The sequence below is a fragment of the Loxodonta africana genome, chromosome 7, assembly GCF_030014295.1.
Source record: "Loxodonta africana isolate mLoxAfr1 chromosome 7, mLoxAfr1.hap2, whole genome shotgun sequence".
NCBI classification, from domain to species: domain Eukaryota; kingdom Metazoa; phylum Chordata; class Mammalia; order Proboscidea; family Elephantidae; genus Loxodonta; species Loxodonta africana.
In genome coordinates, this window is record NC_087348.1 from 22,648,524 (window position 1) to 22,664,957 (window position 16,434).

The following is a 16,434-nucleotide window of genomic DNA, read 5'->3' on the forward strand; positions in this document are numbered from 1 at the left end:
CTTATACACTGCTGGTGGGAATGTCAAATGGTGCAACCACTTTGGAAATAGATTTGATGCTTCCTTAAACAGCTGGAAATAGAACTACCATGCGATTCAGCAATCCAAACTGAAGGCGGTGGTCTTTGATCTTCATTAGTAAGTGCTTCAAATCCTCTTCACTTTCAGCAAACAAGGTTGTGTCATCTGTATAGCGCAGGTTGTTAATGAGTCTTCCTCCAATCCTGAGGCCCGTTTTTCTTCATATAGTCCAGCTTCTCAGATTATTTCCTCAGTGTATAGATTGAATAGATATGGTGAAAGAATACAACCCTGATGCACACCTCTCCTGGCTCTTAACCAATCAGTATCCCCTTGTTCTGTCCGAACAACCCCCTCTTGATCTACGTAAAAGTTCCTCATGAGCACATTTAAGTGTTCTAGAATTCCCATTCTTCGCAGCGTTATCCATAGTTTGTTGTGATCCATACAGTCGAATGCCTCTGCATAGGCAATAAAACACAGGTAAACATCCTTCTGGTATTCTCTGCTTTCAACGAGGATCCATCTGACATCAGCAATGATATTTCTGGTTCCACCTGCTCTTCTGAAACAGGCCTGAATTTCTGGCAGTTCCCTGTGGATATACTGCTGCCTCCGTTTTTGAATGATCTTCAGCAAAATTTTACTTGCGTGTGATATTAATTATATTGTTCTATAATTTCCACATTTGATTGGATCAGCTTTCTTGGGAATAGGCATATATGTATCTCTCCCAGTCAGTTGGCCAGGAAGCTGTCTTCCATATTTCTTGGCATAGAAGAGTGAGCACTTCCAGCGCTGCATCTGTTTGTTGAAACATCTCAATTGATAGTCCATCAATTCCTGGAGCGTTGCTTTTCGCCAATGCCTTCAGAGCAGCTTAGACTTCTTCCTTCAGTACCATCAGTTCCTGATCATATGCCACCTCTTGAAATGGTTGAACATCGACTAATTCATTTTGGTATTAAGACTCTGTGTATTCCTTCCATCTTCTTTTGATGCTTCCTGCATCATTTAATATTTTCCCCATGGAATCCTTCACTATTGCAACTCGCAGCTTGAATTTTTTCTTCAGTTCTTTCAGCTTGAGAAACACCAAGCTTGTTCTTCTCTTTTGGTTTTCCATCTCCAGCTCTTTGCACAAGTCATTATAATACTTTACATTGTCTTCTGGAGCCGCCCTTTGAAATCTTCTGTTCGGTTCTTTTACTTCATCATTTCTTCCTTTTACTTTAGCTGCTTGACCTTAGGAGCCCTAATACAAGGCATAAACAGTATACAAAACATTGTTAAGAATGCAGAGGAAAAGCTAGATAACTGGGAGCTCCTGAAATTCAAACACCTATGCTCATCCAACTCAAGGACACTGGGTGGTCTTTTTTATGCTCATCCAAAGACTTCACCAAAAGAGCAAAAAGACTACCTACAGACTGGGAATAAGTTTTTAGCTATGACATTTCCCATCAGCACCTGATCTCTAAAATCTACATGATTACTGCAAAAAATCAACTACAAAAAGAAAAATAACCCAATTAAAAAATGGGCAAACGATATGAACAGACACTTCACTAAAGAAGACATTCAGGTAGCTAACAGATACATGAGGAAATGCTCATGGTCATTAGCCATCAGAGAAATGCAAATCAAAACTACAATGATACTTCATCTTACTCCAACATGGCTGGCATTAATCCAAAAAACACAAAATAATAAATGTTGGGGAGGCTGTGGAGAAATTGGAGCACTTATACACTGCTGGTGGGAATGTAAAATGGTACAATCACTTTGGAAATTGATTTGGCACTTCCTTAAAAAGCTAGAAATAGAACTACCATATGACCCAGCAATCCCACTCCTCGGAATATATTGCAGAGAACTAAGAGCCTTTATACGAACAGATATATGCACACCCATGTTTATTGCAGCACTGTTTACAATAGCAAAATGTTGGAATCAACCAAGGTGCCCATCAACGGATGAATGGATAAGTAAATTATGGTATATTCACACAATGGAATACTATGCATCAATTAAGAACAGTGAGGAACCTGTGAAACATTTCATAACATGGAGGAACCTGGAAGGCATTATGCAGAGTGAAATGAGTCAGTTGCAAAAGGACAAATATTGTATAAGACCACTATTATCAGAACTTGAGAAATAGTTTAAACTGAGAAGAAAACATTCTTTTGCGGTTACGAGAGGTGGGTAGGAGGGAAGGTGGGAGAGGGGTATTCACTAAGTAGATAGTAGATAGGAACTACTTTAGGTGACAGGAAAGACAACACACAATACAGGCAAGGTCAGCGCAACTGGATTAAACCAAAAGCGAAGAAGTTTCCTGAATAAACTGAATCCTTCGAAGGCCCGCATAACAAGGGCAGGGGTCTGGGGACCATGGTTTCAGGGGACATCTAAGTGAATTGGCATAATAAAATCTATTAAGAAAACATCCTGCTTCCCACTTTGAAGACTGGTGTTTGAGTCTTAATTGCTAGCAAGTGGCCATCTCAGATGCATAGATGAGCCTCAATCCACCTGGATCAAAGGAGAATGAAGAACACCAAAGACACAAGGTAATTACGAGCCCAGGAGACAGAAAGGGCCACATGAACCAGAGACTACGTCATCCTGAGACCAGAAGAACTAGAAGGTGCCCAGCTATAACCAATGACTGCCCTGACAGGGAATACAACAGAGAACCCCTGAGGGAGCAGGAGAGCAGTGGGATGCAGACCCCAAATTCTCATAAAAAATCCAGACTTAATGGTCTGACTGAGACTAGAAGGACCCCGGTGGTCATGGTCCCCGGACCTTCTGTTGGCCCAGGACAGGAACCATTCCCGAAGCCAACTCTTCAGACATGGATTGGACTGGACAATGGGTTGGAGAGGGATGCTGGTGAGGAATGAGCTTCTTGGATCAGGTGGACACTTGAGACTATGTTTACATCTCCTGCCTGGAGGGGAGATGAGATGGTAGAGGGGGTTAGAAGCTGGCAAAAAGGACACAAAAAGAGAGAGTAGAGGGAGGGAGCGGGCTGTCTCAAGGGAGAGTAATTGGGAGTATGTAGCAAGGTGTATATAAGTTTTTGTGTGAGAGTCTGACTTGATTTGTAAAATTTCGCTTAAAGCACAATAAAAATTAGAAAATAAATAAATAAAAATAAAACTAAGCTCACATGGTAATTTTGTTTTTCTGAGTACATACCAAAACAGGACTTTCTTTTAAAAGGAGAAAAAACAAATTACTTTGGAAAATTTTGTATCATTCAAATTAACGAGAAAACAATTTGGCCAAAACTTAGAACAAATTTCTGAGGGCAAAAGTATGGTTTTAAAATTTTACTGTTCGTTATTTATTAGCACAACAGCTACTTTGAAGCTCCACTATGTATTTTGTGCTTCAGATTACTTCTGTTCCTCTGTTCAATGTCTGTGCATTTGCAATTCTGCATATTTTAGTGGGACATGACGTTGTGTTTGGTTTGAGACACCATCAGTGAGCAAGTTTGATAGATGGGATGTGGTTGATGAAGAAAACTCATGAGTTCTTGATTAGAGGACAGATAGTGCTCTTTCACTTTAGATTTGAAAATAATATTAATCTGAGTTATAAACATATTTACATTTTTCCTCATTAGTTACCATGTGCATTTTTTGTGATTCTTAAAAGATTAGATAGAGCTTCTGATTTTATCTCCATGAAATTGAAGATATGGAAAGAAATGTGTTATTTTGCATAAGCAGCAGTTTCCCTAAAAGTTGTATTAAACTTAAAGGCTTTTTTTATATAGTGACTTAGTAATGATTTGTTTGGTAAAAAGAAAATTTTGTTTTTTTAATTTTATGTAAGAAAAAAAGAAAAGTTTTTCTCAGCCTACCGCCCATCCAGGAACATCCCAAAATCAGAAAGCAGAATTTTCCCAGTGTAGTATGGAGCATTATCTATGTTTAACAAGAGTTTACTTTTCCAGCTAAAACATAGACTTTAGAACTTTTCTTATTTTTAAATTTTAGTGAGTAATTTTTCATGTATACCCAGCAACATATGCAATTCTTTATAAATCTTGTAGTCTTTTACCTAGATTATCAATATCATTGAAACTACCTGATTGTACTTCTCTGATGCCGTTTTTCCACATCTTCTCAGAATTAATCCCAATCCTAATTTTTTAATCATAGTTAAAAATAGTTTAATTATGTCTGTATGTATCCTTAAAGTATATTGTTTAGATTTTCTTATTGCAGTAGTTTCGTTATGGAGTATTTGGTGTTGTCTATGTGTCTTTTCTTTTATGTGTAGGATCATATCATCTGCAAATGAGAGAGTTTTACCAATCCATTTTCAATTTGGATGCCATCATTTCTTTTTCTTCTCTTACTGCTCTAGCTGGGACTTCCAGGACAATGTTAAGTAGGAGTGGTGATAAAAGGCCTCCTTGTCTTGTTCATGTTCTCAGTGGGAATGCTTTCAGCCTCTCTCCATTGAGAATGATGTTGGCTTTTGGTTTTGCATAGACGCCCTTTATTATGTTGAGGAATTTGTCTACTATTCCTATTTTATTGAGAGTTTTTCTAAGGAATAAGTGTTGGGCTTTATCAAATGTCAACTGTGTTATCACGTGATTTTTTCTTTTGTTCTATTTATATGATGGATTACGTTGATTGATTTTCTAATGTTGAACCATCCTTGCACACCTGGTATGGTGTACTACCTTTTTAATATGATGCTGAATACTTTTGGCTAGAATTTTGGTGTGCGTTTTTGCTTTTATATTCATGAGAGATATTGGTCTGTATTTTTATTTTTTAAGTTTGTGTGTTTTTCTGGCTTTAGTATCAGGGTTATACTGGCTTTATAGAATGAATTTGCTATGCTTCATTTCTATGCTTTGAAATAATTTGAATAGTACTGGTGTGAGCTCTTCTCTGAATGTTTGGTAGAATTCTCCAGTGAAGCCATCGAGGCCAGGGCTTTTTTTGTTGGGAGTTTTTTTTTTTTTTTTCACCCCATTCAATCTCTTCTCTTGTTATGCATTTTTCAGATTTTCTATCTCAGTTTTTGTAAGTTTAGGTAGGTAGTGTGCTTCTAGAAATTTGTCCATATCCTCTAGTTTCTCAAATTTGTTGGAGTACAATTTTTCATTGTATTCTGTTGTGATCTTCTTTGTTTTAGTTTTTTATTGTAATGTCTCTTTTCTCATCTTATTTGTGTCATTTGTTTCCTTTTCTGTTTTTCTTTCATCAGCCTGTCCAGTGCTTTACCGGATTTTTTTATCTTTTCAAAGAAAGAAGTTTTGGTCTTGTTGATTCTTTCTTTTTTTTCCTGATATTTCATTTATTTCTGCTGTAATCTTTATTACTTCCTTTTTCCTGTTGCCTCTGGCCTCTTTTTGCTGTTTTCTTTCTATTTGTTCAAGTCATAGGGCTAACATTTTTATTTTTGTGTGTTCTTCTATTTTGATGTGTGCATTTATTGCTATAAATTGACCTCTGAACACTGACTTTGCTGTGTCTCAAAGGGTTCGATATGATATGTTTAAATTCTCATTTGATTCTAGGAATTTTTTGATTCCCTCTTGGATTTCTTCTATTACCCAGTGGTTTTTAAGCCAGATGTTATTCAGTATTCATGTATTTGATTTTTTTCCCTTGCTCTTTTCTTGTTGATTTCTACTTTTATGGTGTTGTGATTAGAGAGAATGTTTTGTATTATTTTAGTGGTTTGGATTTTATTGAAGATTGTTTTGTGCCTAAAATGTGGTCTGTTCTGGAGAACCTTTCATGTGCATTGGAAAAAAATGCACACTTTGCTGCTGCTTGGTGGAGTGTTCTGTATGTCTATGAGATAAAGTTGGGTGATCATGGCTTTTGGATCTTCTGTATTTTTGCTGTGTTTCTTTCTAGATGTTCTGCCCACTATCGAGTGATGTGTTGAAGTCTACTGCTATTATTATGGAGCTGAGCATTTCTCTTTTCTCTGCTTGTAGAGTTGGTTTTATGTATTTTGGAACCCTGTCACTGAGTGTATAGATATTTATTAAGGTTATGTGTTCTTGGTTGATTGTCTTTTTAATCATTATATAATGCCAACCCTTGTCTTTATGATCAATTTTGCTGTAACGTCTATTTTATATGAGAGTAATATTGCTACACCTGCTCTGTTTTGGTTACTGTTTGCTTGATATATTTTTCTTTCTTTTAATTTTTAGTATGTTTATGACTTTGTGTCAATGATATGTCTTTTGGAGACAGCATATAGGTGAATTTATTTTTAATCCATTCTGCCACTCTCTGTCTCTTTATGGGTGCATTTAAGCCATTAACATTCAGTGTGATTTTCGATAGATACCCAACCCCAGTGCTGTTGAGTTGATTCCGACTCGTATCGACAGTATAAGACAGAGTAGAACTACCCCATAGAGTTTGCAAGGAAGGCCTGGCAGATTTAAACTGCTGACCCTTTAGTTAGCAGCCGTAGCACTTAACCCCTATGCCACTAGGGTTTCATAGGTATGAGTTTATTGCCATCTTCTTGTGCTTTTCTTTTGTGGTGCTGACGTTTTCTTTATTCCTCTTGCTTTCTTGTGCTAAATTCCTTTTGTTTGTGAATTTTCTTTTCTTTTGTTATCATAGGTTTTGTTTTAATGAGTCTTTATGTGTTTCTTCTTTTTTTATTAGCATGGTTAGGTTTGTTAACTTTCTTTGTGGTTTCCTTGAAATTTATCCTTAAATTCCTAAGTCTCAATCAGTCATTTGTTACTTGATATTGCCTTCCATCTGAAAGTTCTATGTCTATCTCATTTATTCTCCATTTTTATTGTTTTGACATTGTCATCATTTACTAATAGACATTCCTGTTTTCCTTTCCATGTCTGTAGCCTTGTTTTAATATTGAGACTCCTTAACCTACGTTGGTATCTGGCTGGTGCTGACCTATGTCCTAGACTCCGGTTGTTGTCTGATGTTGCTGGTTCTCTAACAGATAGTCTCCCTTTAATATTTTTTGTAAGTTTGGTTTGGTTTTTTAGAATTCCCTTAATTTCTGTTTATCTGGATATGTACTAATTTTGCAATCATATTGTAGAGTTTGCAGCATATATTCTTGGTTGGCAGTTTTATCAATTCAAGGTTTTATATATGTCATCCCATCACCTTCTTGCATGCACTGTTTTTGCCAAGTCATCAGAATTTAACCTTATTTTTCCTGTTTGTAAGTGACTTTTTGTTTTTCTAATGCTGCTTTCAGGATTCTTTCTGTCTTTGGTTTGGCAAGTGTGATTATGATATATTGTGGTTACATGCTTTTGGAGTCCATCCTATAGGGGGTCCTTTGAGAATATTGGATGGTCAGTTTTCATCTTTCATGCAATTTTGGAAGTTTTCTGTTAGCAAATCTTCAACAATTTTCTCTGTGTTTTCCACTTTCTCCCCTCTTCTGAAACTCCAATCACATGCAAATTTTTGCTCTTGATTGTGTCCCATATAATTCTTAATTTTTCTTCATTTTCTTCTCTATTTTTTCCTCAAAGTGATGTCCATATATTTGTCTTCAATGTTGGTGATTCTGTCTTCCATTGTTTCAAATATGCTTCTAAAGCCTTCTATAGAGTTGTCTATTTCTGAACTTTTGTTATCTATCTGATTTCTAGTTGCCCTTCTTTGCATAATTTCTAATTGTTTATTTATTGTGATGTGTTGTTCTTGTATTATTTTCCTGAATTATTCTATATTTTTGTGTTTGTTTTCCTCGATTTTGGTTGTGTTTTTGTGGGTTTCACCTGTTCTTTTTCCATGATTTTATGTATTTTTTACCTTTTTTACCGCTGTGTTTTTCTTGATCTCTTTCCTAATGTCTTGGAGAGCTCTAAATATTAGTATTTTGAATTATCAGGTAGTTCCACTGCCTTTTCTTCTACCAGAAGTTTATCTGATTTTTTATTTTCTCGCTTGCTGGAGCAATCTTGTCCTGCTGTCTCCAAGTCATTAAGGTCTTATTTTCTTTATTTATTGATTGTATATTTTTTGTTTCATCCTATTTTTATCTTTTCTTTTGATGTCAGTGTGGGTAGGCTCTTGCACACCTTGTCTGGTGTGCAGGGCAGCAGCAGTCAGGGTGAGCCCACTTCTTTCTACACTGAGTTGATGAGGTGGGTGAAGGTGGACTGTGTGGATGCTATTTCCTTCGGATGTTGGTCCAGAGGTGTGGGAGGATTCAGAGCTCCTCACCACATGGATGCGGGTGTCAGACGGGGTGTGGTACAAGATTACTTCCCACCATTCAGCAATTGGTCGAGTAGTGGGAGAGGACGTGCAATGCGAGTCTGGGGTGGAGGTATGCCTGAGTGTCAAGGATGCCCTAGCCTTGGTATCTGGGTTGGGGCCCAAGTAAAGGGAGGTAAGTGGCATATGGGGCAGAAGGGTGAGTTGTAGAAAAGCTTGTATTTCTGGTTTCCAAGTGTTCTATATCCTGTAGTGAGCTCCATGAAGTTGCTTTCCCATCTTCCCTGTTTTGGGTCATTGCTGGCTGTGCTTCAAGATGGCAACAGTGTTCATATTCATTGACAGGGGACCTCCCTTCATGTCTTTTTCTGTCAATATCTTCTTTCATTCAGTATTTGACGTAGTAAGGGTGAAGAACTTGACACCATATCTTTGGGCAGCATTAATATAGCATGAAGAAAAGCATAAGCTAGAAGATATTGTGTCCACCTTTAGAAATACTATTTATACCGGTTTACCTACGGTCACAATAACACACATACTCACACAGGCAAGGTACATTCATCCTTTTCATCAACATATTATCCCATCATGGCATCAGCTTGTAGTTCAGGACTTCAATTTCTAAATCCATATCAGGTATGGATGAGGTTCCTTGGGTACAGTTCATTTCATACAGCTTCTAAATTTCTCTATATTTAAAGATATATGAACTGGAGTCATGTTCTCTCTTCCACACACACAACGTACAATGGGAGGGAATTTAAGATAACCAAAATACACACTACTTTTCAAAAGAGTGGAAAGCGAAAGGCTACGTTGCTTCCTGTAGTCAATGAAATTATATCAATTTATTTCAAACATTAAGCCTAGCTTTAATTCTTAAAATGAAACCGACTTTGTCATGTTAGATTTTTAAAATACATGGCTGTATTTGAATTGCTAAATAATTGTTGAGACATTTTGAGGGTATGTTGCTGATTTTTTTACAAAATCTTGTAACTCTCTTTTTCATCTTTGCTTAAGAGTTATGCTGTGTGTAGAAATTAGTTTGAAAGTATTTTAATTTTCTCTTGTTCCAAAAGTGTTTTTTAAAGAAGTACTGAGTAGAATTCATTGATAAAGCTATATATGAATGGATTTTTTTGGGGGGTGGGGAAAAATTGTCTTATTTAAATTATCGATTAATTTAACAGGTATTATGTTATTCTGATTTTTAATTTTGTGTGTGTGTGTTCTGAAAGTTGTGTTACTCAAAGGTTTCCTCCACTTCTCAGTTGGCAATAATGTTGGCATACATTTGTTTATAATATCCTTTTGGAATATACAGAATCTGCAGTGATCGCCCATTTTTCTCTACCAAATCTGGCAGTTTGTTTTTCCTCTTATTTTTTAAATTCCTTTTGCTAGACGCTTATCCATTTTATTAGTCTTGACAAAAACCAACTCCTAGTTTTATATAGTTTCTCTATTTTTTAATTAATATCTATAGTAATGATTTCTCTTTTATATTTACTGTTTCGATTCTACCATATTCTCCAGGTTTATTTTGCTGTTTCTAGCTTCTTGAGATAGAAGCTAGTTGATTTTTTAAATAATCTTTCCTATTTTCTAATATTTATAATTCAAGCTATACATTGTCTAAGCACTATGATGCATCTAATAAATTTTAGTATTTTTTCATTATACTACTGTACAAAATATTTTCTAGTTTTCATTGTGGTTTCTTCTTTAATCCACAACTTATTAAGAAGTGTGTTGTTTAATTTGTAAATAATTGGAGAGTGTATATTTTTTTATAAAATTTTCTAGTTGAATGTTATTATTATCAGACATATATCTGTATAGGTCCTCTGAAATGTATTGTAACTTGTTCTGTACTAGAATATTGTCTATTTTGGTGAATGTTCCATGAGGACTTTGTGATAAATAGAATAGTCACACATTTCCTTTCTCTTTTTTATTGCCATACCATCACCCTACTTTTGTCTTTAATGGTTTAATATAAAGATTTAGATTCAGATAATCATTACCCAGCATTTTATTCTACAAAGTATATCTTCTCATTTTAGAATTATTATAGGAATTTTGGGTTCAGTTTTATAATCACATTTAATGTTGAGATAATTGTATACATATTCTTCTTGCAGTATAAGTTGCTGTGAAGTTTTTTTTATCATTTCCTTAAAAAGAATTCCAAAATGAAATTTATATCTATAATTATATTCCAATCTAAAAATATTTATTTCTATACACTTCTTCACCATGGAATATAGGAAATTGTCAATTTAAGCACACCTTCATGGACATTGGCTAATAAAATTGTATGAAATATTTAAAAAAAATTGAAGCTAGGTGTTTTGACTTGTAAATAGACACATTCATGTGATTTTTGACAATAGGGATTGATTACACAGGGAAGTTAGAAGTGGGGGATGTAATGAATTTTATTGCTGTAAAGACAAAGCAGCCTGAAGGAGAACTGGGACATGCCACAGAATCCTTCAGCATACGTTCTGAAGTGTAATTAAGATGATTTGGGGGCTGCTAGTAATAAAGGTTTTTTTTTTTTTTTTAGTAATAAAGATCTAAAAGAACTGTGACATTAACAAGGTAGAGTTTTGATTTTTTGTCTTAAAGGAAATGCAGAGTAGGTTGATTGAATTTAGTCCCAAATGCTTGTGGACATTGAATTCTTCTACTCCGTAATTATTAACTCTTGACTTCCATGTTATTTATTTATTTTTTTAATTTCTTTATTTTGGAGAAAGTATACTGAGCCAAAGATACACCATTTTAACAATTTCTACATGTACAATTTGGTCACCCTGGTTACATTCTTCAAACTGTGCTACCATTCTTGCTAGTTTCCTTTTCCACATTATTCCACCACAATTATCTTAAACAAACTGCCCTCTAAGTTTCCCATCCAATGTTTTGAGTCACCATTTGTAAATTTGATCTAACATAGGTAATTCTTTGAAAGAGCACAATGCTCCAAGCAGAGGTAATTTACTGATTAAAATAATCTATTTTTTGGTTCACAGAAGACCTCAGGGGATATTTTTGGTTTAAGGTTTAAAGTTTAAAGATTATCTCTGGGAAAAAGTTTCTTGTGCTCACACATATAAGTTAAGTTTTTCTGCATCAACAGTGAACATGCTCAAAAGGAAACAAAGAAAAAAAAATGCCTTTTACGATAGCATCTAAAAGGATAAAATTCTTAGGAATAATTTTAGCAGGGAAGTGAAAGACTTCTACACAGAAAACTGTTAAAGAGTACTAAAAGAAATTAAAGATAACCTAAATAAATGGAAGGACATTTCATGCTCATGGATTGGAAAACTCAATATTGTCAAGATGTCAATACTACCTAAGGCAATTAATAAATTCAAGGAAATCCCCCTGAAAATTCCAACAACCTTCTCTAGAGAAGTGGAAAAAAATCAGTTCCCAAATGTGTATGGAACTGCCAAGGGCTCCAAACAGCCTAAGCAACCTTGAAGAAACAACAGAAGAGGAGGACTCTCACCTCCCAATCTCTTGATTTCTATTCTTGTGGTATGACCAAGGTCACAGGATGGAAGTTGGAGCTCTGGACAACTTGTCTGAGATCCAGAGGAACATCAAGGAGGAAGGGTAAAAGGGAGTTTGGGTTCCAGTTGAATCATCTCACTTCCTGCATGTCTTACTTAATGACTTAACTTGTATCTTATAGGCCACCTTAATTTTCAAAGGATGCTGGGAAATTTTTTTTTTTTAATCTGGGACTATTGCTTTCCCTGGATATATAGGTCTAACACTAAGGTGGGGGGGGGGAGCAGAAATATAAAGAAGACTACCAGAACTCAACAATTTCTACAAATTTTCTTTCTTTTTATGTCCATTTCTAAGCGATGGAATTTCCTCTTCCCACAGGAACAGAGTTCCTTGAAACTTTGTGTAAAAAGAAACAGTTGGTAATGTTTTCCTCAGAAAGTGCTGTGTGTTAAGACTTAGAATTCCTAGATTTTCAAGGTATTCCCTTAAATGTTTTATACTTCTTTTTTTTTAATGTTCAATATAGATTTTACCAATTTGCCCGTCTGTAACTCTTTCTGTGACAAACTCAAGACTCTTACTGCTAGTGTGATATATTAGTTTCCTAGGGCTACCATAACAAAATTTTGCAAAGTAGGTGGCTTTAAACAACAGAAAGTTAGTCTCAGTTCTGGATCCACAGGTTCAGCATCAGGGTGTCAACTGGGTTGATTCCTTCTGAGGCTTCGATGGAGATCTGTTCTACTCCTCTCTCCTACCTCCTAGTAGCTCCAAGGATTCCTGAGTTGCTACAGCAGCATGACATGGCATCCTTCATCTGTCTCTCGTTGTCTCTGTGTGTCTTCTCTTTTATAAGAGCACCAGTGTGACCCACCCTACTCCAGTAAAATCTCATATTAATCTAATTGATAACATCTTCATAGACCCTATTTACAAACAGTCATATTCACAAGTACAGGGGCTTGGACTTCAACATATGTTTGTGAGGGACACAACTCAATCCATAAGAGGTGAGAACCCTGCTTTACATGCATGTGAATTAAGCTTTCAATGATTTGCTGAAATTAACTTCTTGGTCCAGTGGGAGTGAGTTCAGACGTCATCTGCAAAGGTATAACTTAAAATTACACATTCAACAGGTTTGCCTATTTTGAAGGTTATGATTTACAAAAGGGAATTGTTACATATTCAAATTCTTTCCATTCTGGACTCTTCCCTTTGGATGGTTTGACCTCAGGTTATACTTTTGTGATTTTTGTCCCCTGAGTACCTGGTCCTGTAAATCCTGTTCTATGTGGGTAATTATTCTTGTAGCATCTCTGGAGGTGCAGAACCTACTCTCAAAATTATGATTAAGGTTCCTATGAGTTTAATGATGGAAGAGTAACCCTTTGAGACGCATCACTTAAATGACTCAGCGATATTTTTTGTATTTCTAATGTAAATAAAAGGTCCAAAGACTCTTATGTCACCACAGAGAGTGCTTATCTGTCTATTTACATGACTGTTTGTTCAGGAACTGAGAAGTCGGACTCAAAGTGTAACAAAATATGAAAATGAAATTATTCTCCATCCTTCAGGTAAACCAAAGTTTAACTATGGAAGAAATCGGGCCATTATAACAGATTGAGAATCAAAATGTTGTAAAGGCTATTTCACTTCTAAACCACAAAATGCAAAATATTTTTCTAAACTATTCACAGTTCTCTCTCCCACAAAATTTACTTTGTATTTATTTATTTTTAACCTCATACCACTTATTTAACATTTGATTTTTTTAGGACAAATTAGGCAAGCATTGGGTTTTTTAACCCTCTGTTTATAATGAAGATTCAGACTTCTTTTGGTTAGAGGACATTTTTGATATTTGTATTAGGAGTCCCAATAATTTAAATTTTATGAAAGATTGATTGAGAGGAGACAGACTTCCTGAAGCATGGAAAGTTTGGATAGAGAGAAACATTTCTAGTTCAGGTGATGGTGCATGTACTGTCTTACTGTCTGTGTTCACAGAGATGGCATCAGTGTATGAGGCTGTTATCTTTTAGGACAAGGGAGAAGGAACAACAATCCAGAACTTGGACTGAATGACTGTTTCCTTATGCAGGTAACCCAGGAAGTGTCTTGACGCGTAAGAGTCTTCACTGAGGTTTATACTATGCAAGAGTTCATTGCTAGTGTGACTTGGAAAGTCATAGTCTTTTAAAAGTTCTCCTGAGTGATTCTGATAATCAGCTGTATTAGAGAACCTTTGTGGTTGATAAAAATACGGGGATTGACTTAATTCTGTAATACCCATTTGGGTATGTTCATACTGTAAAGATCTAGAGTATATTTACCTCCTCTAACATCCATACTCTTAGAAACTAATTTCAAGGTAAGTATTTGGGGGTTATTTTAATGGACACAGATTTGTAAATCTCATAAAGGATCAACGGAAGTTCTCGGTAATCTGTTAATAATTAGAGTATGATGTAAATCTGTAAACTTTGAATGAGTGACTTTCAAAGACCTAAGATAATACTTATCCAAGCAGGTTATTACTTCAGTTCATAGTAGTGATAGGATGGGTAAGAAAAGGACTGAAATTGATCAGTAGACTTAGCAAATGGAAGGTGTTTTTATGAAGAATGGAGAATTGGTTTGCTTGCTTTAAAAAAGAAGTAGAGTAAAAAAAAAAGAGTAGAAGCATTAATAATTTAAACAATGAGGATACTATACTGTATAAATATAGTGAGGAAAATTGTTACTGTAGAAAATGGAGGAGGAGACAATTACAGGAGGAAGAGCGACAAAGAGGATGAGATCTAGTGCACACACAGAAGTTTTAGCCATAGGAAGAGAAAATCCATGTATTGTGAAGAGGTCCAGCAGAATTATTATGTCAGATAGTGATTTGATGAGAGATTTGAAGAGTAACTAGATATCATTACTGGGACTATTCTAAGAGATAGCAGGGCTGGTTAATATTGATGGTATTTATGATATAGTTTTGTGTGAGTGTGTGTGTGTGTGATCTTTTTCTTCTTTTCCTTGGGATCTCTTCTCTCATCTCTTTCACTCCTGCACACACATCACCAGTAAAAAAGTAAACTGTTTACAACAAAAATTGAATCTTTTCATGTTTTATTCATGCTCATATAATTATTTCTGTTTTATAATAGTATTATACATACTTTTGTGCTTATTTCTATGTTCCTCAGCAGTACTTTTTCAGTACCAGTTTTTGAAATTGTGAAATATGTCCTTTGGGGATTTCAGTTATTAGTTAAAAAGATTCTACCATTCCTAGAATGTAGAAAATGATCGCATTTACTAACATGAAATTGAGTATTAAGTAAATCTTCCTTTATTTTTATATTAAAGCTTATTCTATTTATATTTTATTTTTATAAATAACATTAACCATATACACACAATTTTATTTTCTACCACTTGTGGCAAGTTAGTGTGGTAGCCTTATTTATTTTATAATCTACTCCTTTCCCCTATGTTTCTAATTACATTTTTGTCTTTTGTTATTTGATAAGATCACTGAGGTTATGGACCATATTTTAATCAGCCTTGTATTTTTAAAATATTGTACAGGGCTGAAACATAATAAATCATAATGCCTATTTGTTGAATGAATAAACGGATTTTCTGGGTGTTTCATAAAGTCACTAGTCATTATAATTATATGTAAATATGTCCTGAACTCTGAAATAAGGACACATAGAAGAACATATGGAACAAAGGAAAAATGTGACTGAGTTTGTCCTCTTGGGGCTCACTCAGAGTCTCCAGGGTCAGAAAATATTATTTGTTGTGTTCTCACTCATCTATATTGTGATGATAGTGGGCAACCTACTTATTGGCACGACTGTAGTGGTCAGCCCAACACTGGATACCCCTATGTACTCCTTTCTTGGCTACTTATCGTGTATAGAAATGGATGCTGTTTATTCTACTGCAGTTACTCCAAAAATGATTATAGGCTTACTCTATGAGAAGAAAACCATCTCTTTCCAAGCTTGCCTGACCAAGCTTTTTGCAGAACACTTTTTTGGTGGTTTTGAGGTTTTACTTCTGACGGTCATAGTCTATGACCGCTATATGTCTATCTGCAAACCCTTGCATTCTATGACCATCATGAACCAAAGGGTGTGTGTTCTGCTGCTGCTGGTGACCTGGGTTGGAGGGTTTCTGCATGTTATACTTCATCTTCTCTTTGTTTACCATCTTCCCTTCTGTGGTCCCAATGTCATTGACCACTTCTGCTGTGACATGTACCCCTTATTAAAACTTGCCTGCACTATCATCTATGCCATTGGTCTCACTGTGATTGTCAATTATGGGGCAATGCTTGTGGTCATTTTTATGCTATTTCTCATCTCCTATGGAGTCATTCTGCAGTCCCTGAGGAACCTTAGTCAGGAAGGGAGGCACCAAGCCTTATCCTCCTGTGGCTCCCACATTACCGTGGTGGTCCTGTTCTTTGTCCGTTGTATTTTTCTGTATATGAAACCTCCTTCACCTTACCAATTGATAAATTCTTGAGTGTGTTTTGCACTGTTTTCACCCCGTGTTGAATCCTTTAATCTATACTCTGAGAAATGCAGAGATGAAAAATGCCATGAAAAAGCTTGGGACCAGAAAAAGAAAATGA

General features: G+C 35.6%; 1 pseudogene; it reads left to right on the forward strand.

Moving 5' to 3' along the window:
- Positions 1–15,414: 15,414 nt before the first annotated feature.
- LOC135232042 (olfactory receptor 4A47-like) lies at positions 15,415–16,434 on the forward strand (annotated as a pseudogene).